Source organism: Protopterus annectens, chromosome 2.part1 (assembly GCF_019279795.1).
Source record: "Protopterus annectens isolate FY-2018-M chromosome 2.part1, PAN1.0, whole genome shotgun sequence".
NCBI classification, from domain to species: Eukaryota; Metazoa; Chordata; order Ceratodontiformes; family Protopteridae; genus Protopterus; species Protopterus annectens.
The window spans coordinates 432,696,762-432,709,748 of NC_056729.1; the positions used below are offsets into that span (position 1 = coordinate 432,696,762).

General features: G+C 38.2%; 1 pseudogene; it reads right to left on the reverse strand.

Annotated features, from left to right (window-relative positions):
* Positions 1–2,560, reverse strand: part of LOC122794852 — a 56,592-nt pseudogene extending 54,032 nt beyond the window's left edge.
* Between the last annotated feature and the right edge of the window lie 10,427 nt (positions 2,561–12,987).

Below are 12,987 nucleotides of genomic sequence, written 5' to 3' on the forward strand. Positions count from 1 at the left end.
GGTTGGAATGGGGAAAAATAAAAGAACAATCTTAGTTTCGAGTTGTCTACCAATCACCGGATATAAAAAGTGGGCGATGTCTTCTAGGAAGGGGAAGGTTGCAGTTATGTTTGGCCAATCAAGAGCAGGAGAAAATGGTAGAAGTGTTTTAACTCATTCCCTCCAGTACAGCTCTTTTGATTGTGTACCTTTAACTTCTAGTGGGTGTGGCCTGAGCCTTTAACAATTAAGTTATCACCTTACAATTCTAACAAATACTCATTGACAGAAGTCAGATATCAATACAATTGTGTTTGCCATCATGTATGCTTCAAGATAAAATATTCTGATACCTTGTATGTAGCATAATTTTGAAATTATTAATGCAATATGAACAAGTAATATTTGACTTCTAGAGGAGCAGTAGGAGGTAACTGCAGATGCACCTGGAGGCATCACTCGGATGTAATGAGTTAAGGGAAGGAGGATGAGTAAAAGAACACTTGCCAGTTGGGAATCATTGGAATGATGATGGGCTTAGGGAGGGTATTCTGGTAGGGGGAAGGGAGAGGGTGGGGACTGTGTCCAATAAGCGCCCGAGCTATTATGGCAGGAAGGAGAGCAAGTAATGTATTAGTCAGGGAGTCTCCTAGTTACAAATGACTCAGAGCTCAGAAAAGAGGCCAATCACTTGATAGTAAAATTGGAGGGATACAGGGTGGTGACCAGACCTAGTTAGTGCGCTGAACATAAAAACTGGTCTAATTTAATTGGCTGGACCCAGCTGCATATGGCCAATTGGCTGAATGGAGGTGGACTGGGATTATCAGTGGCAGGGAACTGCAGATGGGCCAATCAGCAGTTTGGGGAAAATGGTGGGCTTCTGAGTGTTAGCGCTTGCATCATACAAGCTTCTAGTGATTGGCTAGGATTAGGTGGTAGGCTTCTGGGATAAAAATCAGTGGCCATTGCCTGCCCCTGTTCAGTTTTGACCATTACTAATATTAGGATTAAGACAAAAAGTCCCCATCTGTTAGGATTCCAGGTCCACACTTTCAGTTTAATGCTATAGGGGATTGGGGGTGGGTGTCCCACTATTGGTTAGAACTATAATGCATCATTAAATTCATCCTAGGATTGGTCCATGAATCTGGCCTTGGTGTGGTGCTATGGAAACCCTTTTAACCGATCACTGGTAGTCATACCATGTTTCAGAAATAATCAAAGCAACCATTTAACTTTAAAAAAACATGTAAGAAATACTAAGATCAATAAGCATGAAACGTAAATACTAAAAGGATAAACAGATAAAAACATCATGCCACAAGTAATAAAGAAGAAAGGATCACTAACATCAACCCTGTTCATCTACACATGCAAGTAACAATAATGCAAGAGATTAAATTAATAAAAGTTCCTTTTCATATACAAATGCAGTAATGGAAATCCTAGGAACATTATAGTCTGAACTCTTTCCCCTTTTATCATTTTTGAGGGAAATAATTTTAATATTAATACAGTATATAGCCCAAGTCACCAACTTAGTTGAATAGCCAAAAATACACAGGGGAATCGTAGCATGACACACCTTTTGTCAAGTGGTGTGGGCACCTACAACAGGTGGGCTTTTACTCCTGGAAAATCCTGGGTGATACGCATATGTGTTGCATCAGTAGTTGAGGGAGGCAGGTGATTAAAGCAGATAGTGAACTCATATCTAGGGACAAGCTACGTTAGCAGAAGATACCAAATAAACATATAAATATAAAGTGATAGTGTGGTACTACAGATGGCTTTATTTCTGTCAGCGCTTTTGTGAAAGCTTCATCAGATCTGCTTGCTTGGGAAAAACAAAGTAAACGTAAGCAATGGGTAATGAAAAAAAACAAAAAATAAATTGTAAAACTAATTATAAAGAACAAAACATAAACCAACACCATCATAAATGCAGTAACACTAGAGGTTAGAGATTTTAAAAAGCAAATTAATCCTGAGTCACAAGTCCAATGCCAAAGTAGGAAATCAGCGAAACCATCAGATCTAGATCAAGTAGTTATGGTAGTCAATAATAAGCATAATGATGGATCCTTCTCAGATTGAGGGTACTGACAACTGAGATCTGAGTGTTCAGTCCTAGGGGTTTGCTGGCATCAAGCCTGAGTTGCCACTTCACTTCCTTAAATTCCAGTAGGTCATTGTAGTTCCCATGAAGTTCTTCTTTTTTCACTTTAGCTAGTACATGGACTCTGAAACTGTCATGGCCCGTGTTGTTGTTGTGCAGTTTCGCAAGGACATTCAAGTGGTTTCTTTGTTTAATATCAGTCAGGTGCCTCGCAATGGGTGCATTAAGTTTGTTCTCTGTTTTCCTGTTATAAAATGCATGGCATTTTGTATAGTTTGCCCTGTACACCACACCTTCCTTGTTGCAGTCACTGTGGTCTAGGCCATGGTATATTTTCTTGGTGTTTGGGCAGAAAAAGTCTGATCCATTGCTCATCAGTGGGCAATATGAGCAGTAGGGCAGACTGCAGCTGAAGGTGCCTTTTAGTGGTTCAGGTCCATTGATGGGCAATTTCTTCATTTTTTTCCACAGTCCATAATGTTCTTGTTTCCCCTGATGTTGAAAATGGGTCTTTTGGGAATTGGTCTGTTGATATTTAGGCTGTTGGTCAAAATGATGCAGTTCTTCCTTACTATGTTGATCAGATCATTACTGTCCAGAGAGTAGGTTATTGTCATGGAAATATCTTTTTGCCCTTTTTTACTCCTTATTTGGTCAGAGTCCTTTGAGATCCTAGTGATAAGAGCATTTGGGTTGTTCTATTTGACATCTGCAATTGAGTCCAGGATTCTCTTGATGAATTTCAGGCTATATCCGCAAGCTAAAAAGTCTTTTTCAAAGTTTGCTAGGTTCTTTGTGAAGTCTTTGATTTCTTTGGAGATCCTAGCTATTCCTAATCCCTGCACCTTGATCACATTCTTCTTAGTGCAAAATGGGTGCATACTCTGCCTATGAAGCGATAAGTTCACCCACATGTATTTTCTGTAAAGATTATTACTCAATCTATTGGAGTTGGTGGGTTTTGAGATGTTTAGGTCCAAAAAACACTGCTTTTTTTCTCTATGGTAAGAGCATGTAAACATCAGGAAATTTGTTAAATCATTGATGTGTTTAAAAAAGGGTTCCCTTTTATAATTTCAAAATACTGAAATCTCAAATTTCAATATCCTGAGACCATAAAGGCGAATTTTTAGAATAGCGAAAGTGCATAATTGAGAATTTGAAGATCTCAAATTTGCGGTTATGGGTTTACGCTTCTTTACTTGCGGTGTTTTGTGTGGATGTGTATGGTGTTGTGTGTGGATTTGGATGTGATTTAAGGTAAGTGAGTGTTTTGTAAGAGTTTATGGGTGGGAGTTTGAATGTATGTGAGTGTGTTGTAAGTTGTACTTGTGGGTTAGGGTAGGCAGGTGAGTGTATGAGTGTGTAAGTGCTGGATGTGTTGCTGTTTGCATATGTGTGATTTTGTGTGTGTGTGTGTGTGTGTGTGTGTGTGTGTTTGTGTGTGTGTGTGTGTGTGTGTGTGTGTGTGTGTGTGTGTGTGTGTGTGTGTGTGTGTGTGTGTGTGTGAGGGACTTTAGAATGTCTGGGTGTGAGTATGCTGTCTTTACCAGTTTGTGTGATCTCTGATTTAGTATATGTAAGTAGGGGGTGTGTGGGGGTGCAGGGGGGGTTTGCCCACTGTGTATATGTAGTATATGTGTGTTGGTTTGTGTTGTTGTGCTTGTGAATGTTTTGTTTGATTTGTTATAGTGTGGGTAGGGCAGTGTATGTGTTGTGTGGTGTATGGTGTGTTTATGTTCGATATTTTGTATTTCATGGTTTTGGGTTTCGGGATTTTGAATGTTCACCTTTATGGTCTAGAGATATTAAAATTCAACATTTCAATATTTTGATATTATAAAGGGGAACCTTGAAAATATTAAGGGCAGCTTCTGAGCCATTTCATACAATAAAGATGTCATCTATATATCTTAGATAGCATCCCATCTCTTGAAAATATGGGGAATATAAATGTATTCCCTTTCCCATTTGCCTAGTGCTGTATTCACTAGGCTGCGAGCTATTGATGCCCCCATTGCTATACCCCTCTTTTGTCTGTAGTATTTATTGTTAAAGTGGAAGTAGTTATTCTCAAGTAGAATCCTGAGCAGTTTGCTGGTTATTTCTGTAGTTGTGTTCTCCCCTGTGCAATTAGCCAGGATAGATTCGGAGACTGCCGTTAACAGTATTCTTGTGGGATCACTGTGTATAATGCCTCTACATCGATGGTCACCAGGATGGAGTCCAGGCTGACTTGGATGTTTCTGGTCTTTTTAAGGAAGTCTTCAGTGTCCAGGATGAAAGAATCATTATTTCTGGCTAGTGGTCTGATTAGAACTTCCAAGTATATGGAAAAGGGTTTGCTGATGCAGCCACCACTGGTGATCACTAGTCTGTAGGGAGGGTTGTGGATGTTTTTGTGGAGTTTAGGAATACTGAAGAAGTTTGGAATTCTAGGGTGTTCAACCGTTATAAAGTCATTCAGTCTCTCGCTCAGTAGTCCTTTGCTCCCCAAGTGCAAGAATTCAAGTATAATATTCTAGCAGGATTTTAAACTGCTTTGACCTGAAAAATGTCACAGTTTTGATAGAAGGTCTGATTTGGGATCACGCTTTTGAGTTTTCTGTTGTAGCTGTCCATATCAGTCACCAGGACCCCATTGCCTTTGCCTGCCTTCATGATTCTTCTGCTGGGGTCAGAACTAAGATCTTTCAGTGATTTAAATTCCTCTGGGCTTAAATTGTAAATCCATATTTTGCATGGTTTGCTCAGGAGTCTTTGAAAATTGGATTCACATTTGGCTTCAAAAGCTGAAACAGTGAGGTTTGGAGGTGCTCAAAAACTGCTGTTACTTTACATTGTTCCCTGCAGTCCAGTATGGTTTTGTCATAGAAGAAGAGTCTCAGGTTCATTTTCCAAGTGAGCAGTTTTAGGACTAGGCTGGTCTGTTTTCAGGAATGCTCAACTTCATATTGGTTAACTGTTTTTTGGAGTAGTTCCATATCTTATTTCCTTGTTGCTTTGGGTTGTAGTCCTCCTGTGTGGAAGGCCCTGAGGTGGGACCCATAGGTGCTTGAGGTCCCTCAGTCCTCTCCATGTCTTGTACTTGTAATGGGTTAAGTTGACTGGGGAATATCTTAGTCTGGGGTGGTAGGTCTCTTTGGAGTGTTGATTCTGTGGAGTCTGAGGTTGAGGGCTTGAGTGGGATGGGGTGTTTGATTGTCCTGAGTCCTGAGGTCATGGTTCTGGTTCTACAGGTCCAGCTTCAGAGTGTGGAAGCTCTTCCAAAAACCTGATCTGTTCTGGGATTGTAATTGTTGTTGGTGGCTTTGAATTGACAGTCCTGATGGTTGGTTCCCTGGCTTTGGTCCACTTGTGTTGAGATGGAATTATCTCCTTATAAAATCGAGTTTATCACCCAGTAACTCACTTGAGCCATTCATTAGTGTAGTAGTTGTGCCTGGGTTTCCAGGGTCATTTGGGTGTACTGGATTTTTGCCTCATTGTTGGGTCAAAAGATGTCTCTAATCCTTAAGTAGTTGTTCTGTTGTTTCTTGAGTCTTAGTTTCTCATTGAGGCTATGAATTTTAGAAAAAATAGTCTCCAGTGTGCCCGTGTTGATTTCTTTGATTGATATGGACAGCTACAACAGAAAAATCATAAGTATGCTCCATAATCAGACCTTCTATGAAAACTGCAACATTTTCCAGGTCAAAGCAGCTTATGAAACTATCCTACTAGAATTCTCAGACTTGGGGAATGAAGGACTATTGAGCGTGAGACTGACTTTATAATGGTTGAACACCCTATAATTCCCAACTACTTTGGTATTCGTAAAACCCACAAAAACATCCACAACCCTCCCTACAGACCAGTGATCACCAGTGGTGGTTACATCACCGAACCGCTTTCCATATACTTGGAAGTTTTAATCAGATCACTAGCCAAAAATAATGATTCTTTCATCCTAGAAATGGAAGACTTCCTTAAAAAGATCAGAAACATCCAAGTCAGCATGGACTCCAGCCTGGTGACCATCAACATAGAGGCATTATACACAGTTCTCCCACAAAAATACTGTGTAATGGCGGTCTCCGAATCTATGCTGGCTAATGGTACAGGGGATAACACCACTACAGAAATCACCAGCAAACTGATCAGGATTCTACTTGAGAACAACTACTTCCATTTTAACAACAAATACTACAGACAAAAGAGGGGCATAGCGATGGGCCTGGAAATGGCTCCCAGCCTAGTGAATACAGCACTAGGCAAATGGGAAAGAGAATACATTTATAATTCTCCCTATTTTTCAACAGATGGGATCCTATCTAAGATATATACATGACATCTTTATTGTGTGGCATGGCTTGGAAGCTGCACTTAAGAACTTTTTCAAACACATCAGTGATTCAATGAATTTCCTGAAGTTTACATGCACTTATCATAGAGAAAAAGCAGTGTTTTTTGACCTAAACATCTCAAAACCTACTAACTCCAATAGGTTAAGTAACAATTGTTACAGAAAACCCACATGGGGTGAACTTATTGCTTCATAGGAAGAGTATGCACCCATTTTGCACTAAGAATGTGATCAAGTCACAGGGATTAAGAATAGCTAGGGTCTTCATAGAAATCTAAGATTTCAAAAAGAACCTAGCAAACCTTGAAAAAGACTTTTTAGCTTGAAGGTATAGCCTGAAATTCATCAAGAGCATGCTGGACCCGATCATAGACATCAAACAGAACAACCCAAACACTCTCACCAATAGGATCTCAAAAGACTCTGAATAAGGAGAAAAAAAGGGCAAAAAGACATTTCCATGATGATAACCTACTCTCTGGACAGTTATGATCTGATCAACATAGTGAGGAGGAACTGGATAATATTGACCAACAGCCCAAATATCAGCAGAGCAATTCCCAAAAGACCCATCTTCAACATCAGGAGAAACAAGAACATTAGAGACTATGTGGAGAAAACAAAAAAATGGCACACCGATGGACCTGAACTGCTAAAAGGCACCTTCAGCTGTGGTCCACCCTACTGCTCATATTGCCCACTGATGAGCAATGTATTGGACTTTTTCTGCCCAAACACCAAGAAAATATACCATAGTCTAGACTGCAGGGACTGCAACATAGAAGGTGTGGTGTACAGGGCAAACTATACAAAATGCCATGTATTTTATATAGGGAAAACAGTGAACAAACTTAAAACAAACATTGTCAGGCACCTGACTGATATTAAACAAAGAAACCACCTGAATGCCATTACCAAACACCACCACAACAACAACATGGGCCATGACAGTTTCAGATTCCACGTACTTTCCAAAGTGAAAAAAGAAGCACTTCATGGTAACTACAATGGCCTATTGGAATTTAAGGAAGTGGAGTGGCAGCTCAGGCTTGATGCCAGAAAACACCCTGGCCGACCATCCAGATCTCAATTGTCAGTGTTCTCAACCTGAGAAGGATCCATCATCACACTTATTACTTGACTGCCATAACTACTTGATCTGGATCTGATGATATCACTAATTTCCTCACACTTTTACATGGCACTCGTGAGTCTGTACTAATTCACTTTTTAAAATCTCTAACCACTAGTGTTACTGTATTTATGATGGTGTTTTTATGTTTTGTTCTTTATCATTAATTTTATTATTATTATTATTTTTTTCATTACCAATTGCTTGCATTTACTTTGTTTTTCTCAAGCGAGCTGATCTGAACAAGCTTTCGCAAAAGCACTGCCAGCTGTAGTACCAAAATGTCTATCACTTTATATTTATATGTTTATTTGGTATCTTCTGCTAATGTAACTTGTTCCTAGATATGAGTTCACCATTTGCTTTAATTACATCTCTCCCTCAACTACCGATGTGACACATAACGCGTGTCACCCAGGGTTTTCCAAGAGTAAAGGCCCACCTGTTGTAGGTGCCCACATCACTTGACCATAGGTGTGCCATGCTATGATTCCCTTGTGTGTTTTTGGTTATTCAATTAAGTTGAGTGACTTGGGTTATATACTGTATTAATATTAAAATTATTTCCCTCAAGAATGATAAAAGGGTAAAAAGTTTGGACTATAATGTCTCTAGGACTTCTGTTACTGCATTTGTATAAGAAAATGGATTTTGTATTCATTTAATCTGTTGAATTATTATTAGTTGCATGTGTAGATGAACTGGGTGGTTGTTAGTGATCCTTCATTCTTTATTACTTGTGGCATGTTTTTATCTGTTTATCCTTTTATTATTCACGTTTCATACTTATTGGTCTTAGTATTTCTTACACAGATTTTAAAGTTAAATGGTTGCTTTGGTTATTTCTGTAACATGACATGACCACCATTGATTGGTTAAAAGGGTTTTCATGGCACTACATCAAGGCCAGATTCATGGACCAGTCCTAGTACAAATTTAATGACGCATTGTAATTTTAACTAATGGTGCTACACCCCCCCAATCCCCTATAGTATTAAAACAAAAGTGCGGACCTGGAATCCTAACAGGTGGGACCTTTTTGTCTTAATCCTAATATTAATTATGGTGAAAACTTGAACGGGGCAGGCACTGGCCACTGATTTTTAGCTCAGACGCCCACCACCTAATCCTAGCCAATGCCTAGAAGCTTGTATGAGACAAGCACTAGCACTCAGAAGCCTGCCAAATCCGCCAAACCGTTGTTTGGCCCTGCTGCATCTCCCTGTCACTGATAATCCCAGTCCACCTCCATTCAGCCAATTGGCCATATGTATCTGGGTTCAGCCAATCCAATTAAAGTAGACCAATTTTTATGTTCAGTACACTAACTGGGACTGGTCACCACACAGTAGCCCGCTAATTTTACTAGCCGGTGATTAGCCTCTTTTGTGAGCTCCGAGTCATCCATAACTAGGAGACTCCCTGACCAATCTATTACTCACTCTCCTTCCCACCATAATAGTTTGGACGCTTATTGGACACAGTCCTCACCCCCTTTCTTCCCCCTACCAGAATACCTTCCCTGAGCCTGCCATCATTCTGGTGATTCCCGCTTGGCCAGTGTTCTTTTATTCAACCTCCTCCTCTTAAAACACACCTATCTTTTTCCCCAGCTCTTGACTGGCCAAAAATAACTGGGCTTGGTTTCATGCAACCCTTCCCTATCTGGGAGACATCACCCACTTTTTACAGCTAGTGACTGATAGACAACTGAAAACTGGGATTGGTCTTTTATTTCCCCCCATTCCAACCAATGAAAAAACATCCTCAATAGCCAGGCAGCTAACGATGTAGTTAAGCAATCCAGATATGAAGAATTTCATTGGGAAACTGGTTTAATTTGATCCCACCCTACATATATTCAGATAGAAGTATAAATGCACACTGTTGATGCACACTACTTTTTCAGCACTCATTTGTCTGCTTGATTCTTTCAATAAAGCTTAAGTAAACTGTTACTGACAGAACATCTGACTTGTGATTTCTTTTTCCTCATATCATTTCATCAATTTACTTAATAGTGTTTCTGCTTAAGACTACGAAAACATAACATGGTTTGATTAAAAATTGGTCACTACAAGAATCTTCTAAGACACTTATACAATTACCTGAATTGTGTTGTTTAATTTAAATTTTTGCTGGTTTATTACCAGTTACTGTTATTTACCCAAGGACAAGTTCATTAACGTGGACTTCAAAAATGATTACCTAAGGAACTTGGTTTGGGCAATACTCCCACTTTTCCTTTTTATTTTTTTATGGAGGTGATGGGATTCCCTAACCCTGAGAGTGGAAGTACTACACAATCGGAATAATAATAGAAAGGTACCTATTAGTTCTCTGATCTCTCAATGTCCAAAATAAAGAATATAAAAACATAAATGCATTTAAAAAATATAAATGAGTATACCTGGAGGACTTCATATACTTGTTTGCTATATTTGTTTGTGTGTACATATATATATATATATATATATATATATATATATATATATATATATGGTTCCCCTTCATTTGATCGAATTTCTCTAAACTCTAAGGTCATAAACTTGAAACCAGAATTTCAAATTTAGAGAATCTCGAACATATGAAAGGGACAAAAAAAAAAAAACACCTTTCAAATGTTTTCGCAGGGGGGCTTCGCCCCCTGCATCCCCCCACCCCCTACTTAAATATACCTACTCCGAGATCGCACTATAGTGAAGGAAAGGGAAATCTCCCATTCTGCGCTGTACATGTAAGCGCAAAACGGAAGATTTTCCATTCCTCCGCTATAGTGAGGTCACGGAACATTCACATTTAAAGTGCTAGGGAACAGGGGACCTGGCTCCCTGCAATAAGGTAAGTTAACTTTTTATTTTTTTAAACCTAAGGCTCCCATTCACAATTTCGAGTGAATGGGAGTTCGAGATTCTGGTCTCGAGATTATGAATTTCGAGCTTCCATCCATTCGATCTTGTGAAGGGGAACTATATATATATATATATATATATATATATATATATATTTTTTTTTTTTTAACTGCATTTTTTTCATTGTGAATATTTTTTTCTGAAATCTACCTTAGTATGTATCCACTTTTGCAATAATATTTCCTTCACTGTAATTGGTTATTGTCACCATGTGGCCAGAAAGAGTCCATATTCCAGCTCGTTTACCTGTTTACCAAACAAACAAACAAACAGATGAATTAATAAACAAATGAATGAATGAATGAATGAATGAATGACAGTATAATAAAGTACCAGTCTTCTGTCAAGGAACGTACTCAGATCTTGCATCAAGGGTAGAAATCCCAGTTTATCCTCCTTATAGAAAATAAGGAGAGAAAGAAGAGGAGCCTGAGAAGAATGTATAATGACAGGTATCACTATTATCGCCGTCTTGTTAACATATACCTCTGCCTTATATGACACCTCGCAGTGGCAATATGTATGCTATGAAAAGCAGCAGAACAACTACTGAATCTTCAGACTGTAATGAACAGACTTTAATCTCATATGGTGACACCAATTAATATGTGATGTCAGGGGCTGCAGATTTTAACTCTTGTACCACTGCCATCAGTATTTGTGTGACAGACCCAGCAGTATGACGTGTGATTCCCACCACTGTAACCCATTACAATACAAAGAGCAATTGGCCTTAAGGATATATGGTAAATGTAGAACCAACCAAGGGTAGAGCAAACAGGAAAGTCAGTAACGGCAGATCACCAGGTAAATCCCATGTAACTGATAAGCATAATTTCAAAGTTCCTCTCAGATAATATCAGTCAAATGTTGGTTTGCCACACTTATTTATTAAATACACTTAGTGCTTTCATCCCTTTCATATCACAGGACTTCTTCAGAGTAAAATACCTCACAATACATTTAGGTTATATAACCACTAAAAACCTGCCTACTTTTCCCCAATTGATTGTTGATATTGAACTAAAAGGGATATTACCCTTGTCTACTCAATGTTGAATTATTACATAAAAAGACTGAACAGTGTTAAGTACAATACAAATACAATGGTGTCACCTCCTCATAACTGCCATCACAGATTTAAAAACATTTTAAACAATTATTGCCATGTTACTAGTTATAAACCAAAATGCAACTTCAATTTCAACATTATTTTTTTGCTTAGTATATGAGTAGTTTGATCAATTTAACAAATCAGTGCCTTCATTTTCAAGTAACAGAAAAGGGATATAGCCTTATTTAACCCACAGGGTTTCATAGCATTGGTCGTAAGTTGTCACTTGAGTTCCTTACATTAAAGTGTTAACTTCTACGATTTCTCCTAGAGTCCATTGCTTCAATAATAAAAATAAAATATTTGAAAATGAAGGCACTGAATTATTAACTCAGTTCAACTACTCATGCAATAATTGTTTAAAATGTTGTTAAATATGTGATGGTAGTTATAAGGAGGTGACACCATTGTATTTTTATTTTACTTAACACTGTTCAGTCTTTTTATTTAATAATTCAACATTGGGCAGAGAAGGGCAATATCCTTTTTAGTTTAATATTGGCAATCAATTGGGGAAAAGAATGTGGGTTTTTAAGTGGTTATATAACTTCAGTTTATTGTGAGGTATTTTACTCTGAAGAAGTCCCGTGATATGAGAGGGATGAAAGCACTGTGTATAATAAATAAGTGTGGCAAACCAACATTTGACCATTATTGATATCTGGAAAGACCTTTGAAATTGTACTTATCAGTTACATGGTATTTACCTGGTGATCTGACATTACTGACTTCACTGCTTGCTGTACCCCTGGTTGGTTCTTGTTTTTTTTTTTTTTTTTTTCTGCAGTTACAGTGATATATAGTAAATGTGCAGTGCTGCACTTTATAATAACCTACATCTGCTACACCCAAATAAGCTCCACACTAATCAGCCACAGGTCAGAGTTACAATCACCAGCTCACAAGGATTCCACCTAGCTCAGACTAAATGAGGTGCATTCCATTTCATTCTTGTCAACAGCAATTGAAACATGACTAGAATTATTTTGCACACACATTCTCATAATAAGAAATAAATGGTGACTCTTCAGGAGAAAGTTTTTCCTTCACAAGTTTAAGGTACAGTGCCACAGTTAGTCAAAATCAATTAGCCAAATAAACTACAACTTACTATTTACCCTTAAAGTAAGCCTACCTTTAAATTTTTCAAATCATAGCAATTAGCTTGGAGCAGTCCACTTTTCCAAAGATGGACACCACATGGTTTGGTAAATAGGTAAATGCATAAGCCCGTGATATAAAAGTAAAACATTAGCCATAAACATTCATAGCTAAATTATAAAATTCTTTATCTGAAATAAATACGTTTATTCCCAAGTAAATAAGCAGACAGACTTAGACAAGAAATTGGAAATAAAGCATTCAAAATGACAGAAGATAGTA